This window comes from Girardinichthys multiradiatus, chromosome 22 (genome assembly GCF_021462225.1).
Source record: "Girardinichthys multiradiatus isolate DD_20200921_A chromosome 22, DD_fGirMul_XY1, whole genome shotgun sequence".
Taxonomy (NCBI): Eukaryota; Metazoa; Chordata; class Actinopteri; order Cyprinodontiformes; family Goodeidae; genus Girardinichthys; species Girardinichthys multiradiatus.
In genome coordinates this window covers 44352351-44363173 of record NC_061814.1, presented here as the reverse complement: position 1 = coordinate 44363173, position 10823 = coordinate 44352351, and the positions used below count along the sequence as shown (strand labels likewise).

Genomic DNA, 10823 nt, shown 5'->3' with positions numbered 1-10823 from the left:
TAGTGCAAACATTACTCAAAGAATTGCATTGCTTCAAACATTTAGCATTCATTACTGGAGAAACCCTGGTTAGACTGCCTGCAGAAAACCTCTCAGCCGTTAAAACCAGTGAGAGGACCTCCAGCATCAGGCTGCAGGTCTGATCCCTGCAGGATGTAAACACAGAGCAGCTGAGATGATGTTGCGTAACAGCAGCAGGTCACCTGACAGAGGAACTGTCCATGTGATCCAGTTAAACCCCAGCTGGAGGATCCCAGATCAGCTGATCAACCCTGACGCAGCAATGAGTCAAAGGAATCTGAGGAGATAAAACAGCAGATTATTTCTGAGGACACCTGCAGTTAAAGCCCCGTCATGTTGAAGATGTATGGGCACCTCAGAGCTCAGGGAGCGGCTCTTCAAGGAGCACGCTGCTGGAAGTAAGAGCTCTGTCGCCATGCCAACTGCCTGGAGATATGACGCACAATAAGGAGCAGAGTGGGAGGTGTTTGAAGGAGGTCTCAGCCTGGTTCTGCTGGGAGGCCATTCAGGGCAGCAGAACTAAACTTTATGTTCATCTGATCTTTGAGGGTCAACATCTTCAACTCTGATTCAGGAGCAGTTTGTATAAAATCAGTTCAGTCAACAGGCCTCATTTCTAAGCTCTTCAGTTGGTTTGATGCTGGAAAGTTGGCCCGTTCTTCATCATGTTCTTCATGCAGATGACACCACTGTCATTGGACTGATCCAGGACGGTGATGAGTCTGCATACAGACAGCAGGTGGATCAGCTGGTCCACTGGTGCGGTCAGAACTACCTTGAACTGAACCCACTCAAGACTGTGGAAATGGTGGTGGACTTTCAGAGAACACCACCCCCATACACCCCCCTCACCATCCTCAACAACACTGTATCGGCCGTGGACCACTTCAGGTTCTTAGGAACCACCATCTCTGAGGACTTGAGATGGTCTTCTATATATTCCTTGTTTGTATGTACGAACTTGGCAATAAAACTGATTCTGATTCTGATTCTGATCATATCGACCCATTCTTCATCATGTTCTTCATCATGTCAACCCGTTCTTCATCATGTTCTTCATCATGTCAACCCGTTCTTCATCATGTTCTTCATCATATCAACCCATTCTTCATCATGTTCTTCATCATGTCAACCCGTTCTTCATCATGTTCTTCATCATGTCAACCCGTTCTTCATCATGTTCTTCATCATGTCAACCCGTTCTTCATCATGTTCTTCATCATGTCAACCCGTTCTTCATCATGTTCTTCATCATGTCAACCCGTTCTTCATCATGTTCTTCATCATGTCAACCCATTCTTCATCATGTTCTTCATCATGTCAACCCGTTCTTCATCATGTTCTTCATCATGTCAACCCGTTCTTCATCATGTTCTTCATCATGTCAACCCGTTCTTCATCATGTTCTTCATCATATCAACCCATTCTTCATCATGTTCTTCATCATGTCAACCCGTTCTTCATCATGTTCTTCATCATATCAACCCATTCTTCATCATGTTCTTCATCATGTCAACCCGTTCTTCATCATGTTCTTCATCATATCAACCCATTCTTCATCATGTTCTTCATCATATCAACCCATTCTTCATCATGTTCTTCATCATGTCAACCCGTTCTTCATCATGTTCTTCATCATATCAACCCGTTCTTCATCATGTTCTTCATCATATCAACCCATTCTTCATCATGTTCTTCATCATATCAACCCATTCTTCATCATGTTCTTCATCATGTCAACCCGTTCTTCATCATGTTCTTCATCATGTCAACCCGTTCTTCATCATGTTCTTCATCATATCAACCCATTCTTCATCATGTTCTTCATCATGTCAACCCGTTCTTCATCATGTTCTTCATCATATCAACCCATTCTTCATCATGTTCTTCATCATGTCAACCCGTTCTTCATCATGTTCTTCATCATGTCAACCCGTTCTTCATCATGTTCTTCATCATGTCAACCCGTTCTTCATCATGTTCTTCATCATATCGACCCATTCTTCATCATGTTCTTCATCATGTCAACCCGTTCTTCATCATGTTCTTCATCATATCGACCCATTCTTCATCATGTTCTTCATCATGTCAACCCGTTCTTCATCATGTTCTTCATCATGTCAACCCGTTCTTCATCATGTTCTTCATCCTTGACCCATACTTCTTCATCGTGGATCAGCTCATAAATTCAACAATTCAATCAATATAAAACATTTAGCTTTGCTTGTTTTATTGAGTCATGTCAATAAATTGTTTTTCTAAACTTTCCTCGTGGTTTCCATCAGTTCTCAGTTTTTCCAGATAAGGTAAAACATCAATCTAATATGTTACGTTTTGGAAACCTTTAATTAAAGGGAAGCCTTCCTCTCATCATGCGGCTGCCAGGCTCTTATCTGCACTTTGGTCCGATCCAAACCCAGAACGTGATAATACATTTCAATTAATCGTAACCATTGAACAGTTCAGTCAGATTCAGTTATTTCTTCAAATTGTATAAAAAGTTTTTCTATCTAAGGAAACCCAGCAGATTGCATCCAGTCAGTGACTTGCAGCATTCACTCCTCCTGGATGAGCATGTAGAGACAGTGGACAGTCACTGGCGTTGACTTTGCAGCAATCCCTCATACTGAGCATGCATGTAGCGACAGTGGAGAGGAAAAACTCCCTTTTAACAGGAAGAAACCTCCAGCAGAACCAGAACCAGGCTCAGTGTGAGCGGCCATCTGCCACGACCAACTGGAGGTTTGAGAGAACAGAGCAGAGACACAAAGAGAACAAAGAAGCACTGATCCAGGAGTACTTTCTATGGGAAGGAAAAGTAAATGTTAATGGATGTAGCTCCTTTAGTCGTTTCATCTAGAAAGAAAGAACAGATAAACTCTGATCCAGTTTTCAAGGTTAGAGTCTGAAAGAGAGAACATAGAGTTAGTTACAGTAGAAGCTCAGTCAGTAGCCATGTCTAGGAGAGAGAAAGGGTTAAACACTGAAAGACAGGGTCATGTGGATCATCTGTAGAGGGTGAGCATTAAGTTGTTGCCAGCAGAAGCTCGGACGATTCCTCTCTCCAGAAAGGTGTCACAGGTAGACACAGAGTCAGGCCAGGTGTAGCTTCTAGGAAGAGAAAAAAGAGAACGAAGTTAAAAGCTGAAATAACAACAAATAATGTAAAATTGGAGAGTAGTATGAGAATGTAGCGAAGAGGGTGAAAGTGGTCATTATGTCCTCCAGCAGCCTAAGCCTTTAGCAGCATAACTACAGAGATAGTTTCAGTTCAGATTATTTAGTTAAACGGCGCTTATTTACAACAATGTCGTCTCAAGGAACCTCACAAAGGGTCCCACTGATGGTCATTGTTCTACTAAAAACCACAAGGATTGGGATACCTCTCTCTGTCAGACTGATTATAACCATTGGAAAAGAGAAGGGGTCACACAGGTAGCAGAAATGGAGGGTGTGTTTGCACCTCAACCATAACTGAGCCGGTCCCTTCTCTCTGTCTGGACCATTAACTCCAACCCAGGAGTTATAAAACCACCGCCAGAACTTCTAGGGGACTGGACCGAACCCCGTCTAAAAATGGGACAGTGTTTGGACCGTCTGTTTCTTCCCATCATGGAGCTTCTCCAGTTAACACTAAACCAAACGCCTCTGTGTGAGAGATCCTCCCGGGTCTGAGAACATCTGGAAGGTCCAGAAAATAATCCCTCCATCCCCCCACCTCCGCCTGTTTCTGGTGAAATCTGCAGCAAATATTAATAACTCCAGAGCTGCCCCCACGCTGCTGAAGGTGCTGAGAGACAGCAGAAAGAACCCACGCACACTCTTAATTCCCTCTAGAGAAGCAGCCACCTCCTCTTCCTCTCCCGGCAACCGTGTTTGGCATCCCATAGTGGTCACCGTGGAAACAGTGCTCATTCTGGCGGTGTATGTAAGAGAGAAACAGAAGAAGAAAAGACTCGATGGCTTCTCCTTGGCTCAGTGTTTCTCTGTGATTATCCCGCCGGCCCACACAGGTCGTCACACCTGAGTGGGAACCACCGGCCAGCTGCTGCCGGGCAACACGTTGGTACCGAGTCCAACTCTTCTGGCATGGATCAGCTGGTTTTACTGGGAATGATGGAGGGTTTCCTGCTGAAGTGGGATGTCTTGCGCTGATTATACCAGCAGACAACAAAGCTTCTAGTTAAATAAACACCTTTACATTTATGATAGAAGTTATATGTAAACTGGAAACTATTGAGAACTTCAGATTTTTCATGTAACCACATCTAATATTAACGCATTTACTTTCACTGTTTGTCAGGATCAAGCCTGACCTTTGAACCCTGAAATAGCTTAAGTCAAACCCTTCCTGGAAGCTGATCTTAGAACCAGAACCTGCTGTGGTTTTGAGGTCCAAACAGCATGTTTCTGAGAGGTCAAATAGAGGTGAGTCGTTTCAGAACTTCTTCCACCTTTAATACAACTCATTTCCTGTTCAGATCATTCACACCCTAAAACTAAAGGTTTTGTTTTCAGGTCAGTCTTCCTTACATCACAACTAATCTGATGATCCAGATCCAAAGTCCAGCTTCCTGGAAGGATTTTCCACCCGTTTGGATCGTTTAGCAGGGAGGTTATAAAGAACCAAACTGGTCTCATTGTTCAAAGGTATCAGTCAGGAGAAGCATTAGGGTCATGTGTATTTCTACCATGGTACCATTTCAGCAGTCACCCTGACAGGAGAAAAAAGTTCTGCTCGAGCTTAAATATGTTCTGTTGTTAGAACCCTTGAAGATCTTCAGACTGAGTGAGAAACGGAGTTCTCCTATAGGTCTACAGAGAGGATCATCAGGGCTGACCTTCCCTCCATCCAGGACTTATACAGGTCAAGGGTCAGGAACAGGGCAGCAAACCTCTCTGCAGACCCCACACACCCTGCTCACAAACTGTTCAGGCTTTGACCTTCAGGTGGCGCTACAGAGCACTGTCTGCTAAAACCAGCCACTACAGAGACAGTTTCTTCCTCCAGGTTGTTTCTCTGATGAACTCTTGACAGTCAGAACTCCAGAACAACACCAGGCATGATTGGACTGATCCCACATTATATTCTACTGTAAAATCAGTTGTGTTTATATGTACATTTAAAAAGATATTCTTTATTATTGAGAGCAAAGAGTACCAGAGCTGGTCCTGAAGGTTCTGAAGGATGGCCCGGTTTTTACTACTCATGTCCAACCAAAAGGAAAAAAAAACTATTTATTTTATGTTACTGGATCAACATTTAAAATATCTTCATAGATTAAAAAAAAGGTTCAAACTAAAAGTAAAAAAACACCAGAAAGTTCAGTTTTAATCATTTATGCTGTAAATTATACAGGTTCTAAGTTTGAGTTCTTTTATCGCATGGATTTTATTTGTTTTTCTAACTGTTGTGTGACTTTATTATTATTATTATTATTATTATTATTATCAGAAGGAGGTAGGTTGTTGCAGAGACAAAGATGACCCAAAGTGATGGAAACCTCAGATTTAGGAGCAAAATCTGATGAAACACAGAACATCAACTTCAAACACATAAAACCAGGAGAGACAAACAGACAAAAACTGCTTGAAATGATGCAAAACTACAGAGAAGATGAACAGAGACCAACTTTTAAAAGACTCCGAGTGATTAAAATTGATTTAGTGGAATCTGACAACGACCACAGGGAGATATGAGCTAAATCTGCTTCATCAACAGACAGTTAGAAGAGGTTAGAACCCTGAAACGGGTTCCAGAACACAACCAGGACCCTTCTACAAAGAGGCTCAGAACATGTATCAGAGTCAGAAATATGGACTGATTAATGAAATCAACAATAAACTGAGAGTAAAGTTCTACTCATATTGACGGTCCAAATATTAGTAAAATCAGAACTGAAGCTTTCCTCAGTTCATACAGAACCAGAACCAGTTCTAAAACTGAGTCCGGCAGCAGGAAGCCACTTTGATTTCAGTTCTGAACCCATCCGAGCTGAGTCGGCACCAACTTGGCTGTTTGGCATCATCTACCCTCTGCAGCCTGTCCTCCTCCTCCTCCTCCTCCTCCTCCCTGCGGCGGAGTCCCCGCCCCTCAGGGCTGCTTCATTTAGCTCCCTCTGCAGCCCACAGGGGCGGAGACAGCAGGGTTACAGTGCGACCTGCTGAGTCCGACTCGTATAGAACATATGCTGGTTTTACAGGGAGATGTTCCTGGTTTATTGAGCTGCTGTGAAATGTGCTCGCTGCTGGCAGACTGCAGGAGAGAGGAATAATGATCTTATTAGAGTAACATTTTGGATTAAATCTGCTTTTTAACATTTAAAGACTAAAGGTTATAAAACAGTAAAAGCTGTAAAACATTTGGTTGAGTGAGGAAAGGTCCAGCTTTGTATGAGCTGGACCTTCTCCCATGTTTGACGTTGTCCTGAAGGAAAGTCTTGGTGAATATTTGGACCCATCATGCTGTGGGACCCTGCAGCCTCATGATTACATGTTTCAGTGTCTTTTTATACAGGCGTTTGTAACAGGAGCAGTAAACAGAAAACCATGAAGGATCGTTGGGATCAATGGAAAGAATGTTGCTATGGCAACCCTTTACAACAAATAACTCGATATTTAAAAGGATTTTGTTGATGTTAAATGTAGCTTTCATACCTAAAATAAGAGTTACTGCACTCCATCAGTTGCTCAATCCTTTTGTTTCTGAGAGTTTTTATAAAACTCAACATTCAGTTTCTCAGTAAATCAGAATATTAATTTAAACCAATTATCTTCATCCAGAAATGTGGACCTTCCAGGTTCTGTACTGTGTCAGCACTCAACACTTGGTCTGGGCTCCTTTTGCATGAATTACTGCATCAATGCGGCGTGGCATGGAGGCGATCAGCTTGTGGCTCTGCTGAGGAGTGATGGAAGCTTTGATAGACTGTGGTTATACCTGAATCTCGTGCACCAGTTTATCCTTCCACTTAACTTTTCATTAATTTGCTTGCATACAGCCCTGAGGAACTGGCGATGAGCTCCTGGTGTCAGTGACCGTCTCCCAGACAGCTATCAGGTCAGCAGTCCTCTCCATGATTGTGTTAACACGGACATTTTGTTTCGGGAATCTATTTTACTCGTCATAACGTCCTCATTTACTCTGAAACTGTACTTTGGGTTTTAGCTGTAAGGCAGAATCATCCAGGTGATAAACATGTTTCCTTCTGTGTGGAATAAATCTATAGAATATACGAGCTTCACTGTTTGAATTGAATTACTCGAATATTGCAGTTTTTCATGATATTTTAATTCACTCCAAAAAACCTGGAGTCTGATCCAGAATCTCCTCAGTGATCTGTGTAAAGTCGGTGCAGGCCGGTGTATGAACCCAGCGCACCTTCCGCTGCAGTCTGAGTCGCGCTGGGGGCGGGAGGAGGAAGAGGAGGAGGAAGAGGAGGAGAAGGAGGAGGGGGATTGGTAGATTTGAGCTCGCTCTGCTGCTGCCTTGTTTTCGCTCCGAGCTTCCAGCAGTCAGGCAGGCCGTCCGTCCTCCTCTACGAGCGGGACTTCAGAGCTCTCCAGTCGGCCTCCAGGTAAGAGTCTGCCCGCTGTGGGTCACTATCACAGCCGCTCTGCGTGGATTTTTCCCACTGTGCCCGCTGGTTTCCACATGCACGGCGGCTGCGGCTGTTCCTGCAGCATCCATGGAATCAACCTGTGGGAATATTGTGGAGCTGCAGCTCTTTCCCAGATGTGTCCCATGCTGCTGCTGGTGGTTCTGCTGCTGGGTGTAAACTGGTTTCTGTTGGTGGTTCTGCTGGTTGTTGGTTGGACTCTGCAGCGTTAATCTATCTGCTCTGGACTGATGGAGGTTTGTTTTGACCTTCTCTCTGATGAAGGCTGATCTGATGATGATGATGGTGGTGGTGTTGGTGCTGCAGGCGTGGTCGCCTCTGACCTCAGCCCAGAACAAAAACACCAGAATATTCCCACTTGTCTGCTCTTAAATCCTTGCAGGAATCTTCTCCTCTTCCTGTTTGTTTCCATCATTTCTAATCTACTCGGAACCTTAAATGTTCGCCATTTTCATGGTTTTGTTCTATTTAATCCCTTCACACTGATCTCCCTCCTCATTTATCCACATGAACTGAATCTTGTGATGTTTTTCTGCACTTTGAACCAGTTTTCCTTCCTATTTTATCCGGTTAAGATTCAGCTGCAGAGACAGGACAGAACTACAATGCATTTTTGGAATTCTGTGGGAGGAAAATCAGGAGAAATTGTGCATGAAGTTGCAGATTTGAGGCGTTTTCTTGTTTGCGCAGACCCTGCTTTTAAATCCTTATGGAGCAATTATGTAACCAGATACAGGCTGGACTGCTGCTGTCTCCTCCTCCTCCATGATCTGGTTTTTCAGTTATCTGCTCCATTCTTGTCTTTCTCTCTGTTTTCACATCATTTCATTCTCCTCCCACTCTTCTCTTTCCTTCATTGCCTCTTTTTCCCCCCAGTTTTCCCCTTGTTCTTCCTCCCTCCTCCTCCTCAACCCTTCCCCTTCCTCACCAGTTGGGAACACTCAGCAACTTGTTGACGAGTCTTAAAAATGACCCAGTGAGGTGTTGGTTTGTTCTGCTGATGCTCAGCTGCAGCCATAAACTCCTGTTTGGTGTTATTGGGTTTTATGTTCTGAACTCAGAGGTTTCTCTCCTAAGCCTTTCTACTGCTGTTTTGAGGAACCTCGTCTCCACAGGTTCTCAGAATCTTTCCAGCAGTACCTTCACTGAAGTTCTGTTGACCCATCAGGACTTCAGTCACTCTGAGCTCCTGTAAAACTCCCACAGAGGCCAGTTTGCTGCTGGATTTTTACCCTTAAGGCCCTTAAGGCCCACTGTGCTCTGATTGGTCAGCTGCTTTGGCCTGAACAGGCCCCGCCTCTAACACTTCAAACTCCACCGAGCCTCATGAGTTGGATTAAAAACAGTTTTTCATGAAATTATTGCCAGTCAGGACCGGATGACTGATGACCTCAGCAATAAAAGGTCAGAGCTTGAATAACCAGTCTGCCCAGTATCACACCCAGTGAGTCCCTCCTGATCCAGATGGATCCACTCATTGAAGCTGTGAGTTAATATATTGTGTTGCTCTAGTATGAGTTGATGCACAGTTAAAACATTCAGTGGCAGACGGCTCTGTTCTGATGCAGGAATGACCTGTAATGGACCAGAACCGCAAAGGGCCCGAAGGGATAAAATCAGCAGAACCTGCACAATAAAATGAAACTAGTTTTCTCTGTGTGGTTATATCATTCCCTCTCACACACACAGGTTTCCATCTGCAGGTTGAGATGTTACCAGATGATCCTGCTGGAAACTGGCAGTTAAAACCAGTATGACCAGAACTGGGTTCTCCGAGTCTCATGGTTTCAGGATAACGTAGAAAAATTATTGTTTAAAAGAGCGTTAGGCGGTGGAGATGGTGATGCAGGTCCAGCTCAGACGGAAACCTGAGACGTACATCATCGGCTCTGCTGCAGCTGTCTCCATCCTAATACCGGGCTAATATTAACCACAGCAGCTCCGGTTCTGCTGCTCTTCACTCTCGGTTCTGTTGGAGCTGAAGGAGACTTCACATCAGAACATCCGTTCTTCTTCATTACATTATTAGTATTTAGAGATGTTTAACTGGATGTAGCCCAGGGTGAGTTTTAGATCCAGTTCAGTTAAAAGCAACCAGATTATGACTCTGTTGGACCTGACTGGGACATTCTGAGGATCCAGTTTGTACAAACGGTCCCAGCAGAGGAAGAACCTTTTGTTTTGGTGCAGCAGCCAGGATCAGGTTCAGATCCTCCCAGTGATCCAATCATATCTGGTTCTCTCTGGTTTTATTCTGTGAGGTAATCGGCACACAACGCTGCCTTCAGAGTTCACGACCCAAACATCTCGCTGTCTGCTGCCTGGGGTGGGTTCTACTGGGTCATGTGATCAGAGAGGAGGCTGTAACTGAGCCTGAGGAGCTTTCATTTCTCAGGTTTTAGAGGAATTTATGTGACAGTTGACATAAAAACCTCTTCAGACATGAAGTTCGTGTTTTAATGATGACATCATTTGTCGATGTATGAAGTTATTTGTTCTGCGCCTCATAAATCCAGGAAAACCTTTTGGATCTGCCCTTTTTCCCAGAAGTATAAATGTTGGATTTGTTGTGCAGAAGGTTTAGATGCAGAGACGTAAATCTGGAGGCAGAAGAAATGATGAAAATGGGATGAAGTGAAGCGTCCCTGATGAGCTCCAAGGTGAGCTGCTGTATTTTGAGAAACCAGGACACACTTCCCAGTTTCTGGAGCAGTTTCTGTCCTTCCTTACTTCCTTCCTTCCTTCCTGTGAAACGCATTTTATTTTTTATTAAAGTAAATCGGTACAGTGAAAGAAAAATAAAACCAAAGAAGCAGAAATGCTGAGGGAGGAGGTGAAAACTTTCTGTGGATGGAAAAGGGAGGAGAGGTGAAGGAGAGGAGGGAGGGAGGTATGCGTGGGAGAGTGAGGAACCAGGGAGCGAATCAGAGAGGTGGTCCTCAGGGAGGAGAGAAGTTTGGTGAAGGAACGTGACATAAAACGTTACTGTAGAAATATTTGTTAGTTCAAGCTGTGAAACCTTTGACCCTGCAGAGATTTTCCTTCTGGAAGCTGTTTGTTATCCAGAGCAGATCTTTATGTTCTTGATTATCCACCATTTTCTCAGAATTAGTTGGTTTCTTAGAAATAGGAAGAAATGCATTTAATTGCTGGTCCAGATTCAGTGAAACGGACCTTTATCTG

General features: G+C 43.9%; 1 protein-coding gene across 1 annotated transcript in view; it reads left to right on the top strand.

The window, feature by feature from the left end:
- Positions 1–7453: 7453 nt before the first annotated feature.
- Positions 7454–10823, top strand: part of LOC124859384 (spectrin beta chain, non-erythrocytic 1) — a 100299-nt gene continuing 96929 nt past the window's right edge. Inside the window, exon 1 of the mRNA XM_047352138.1 lies at positions 7454–7598. The gene's annotated coding sequence lies outside the window, so the exon portion shown is untranslated. The remainder of the gene's footprint in view (positions 7599–10823) is intronic.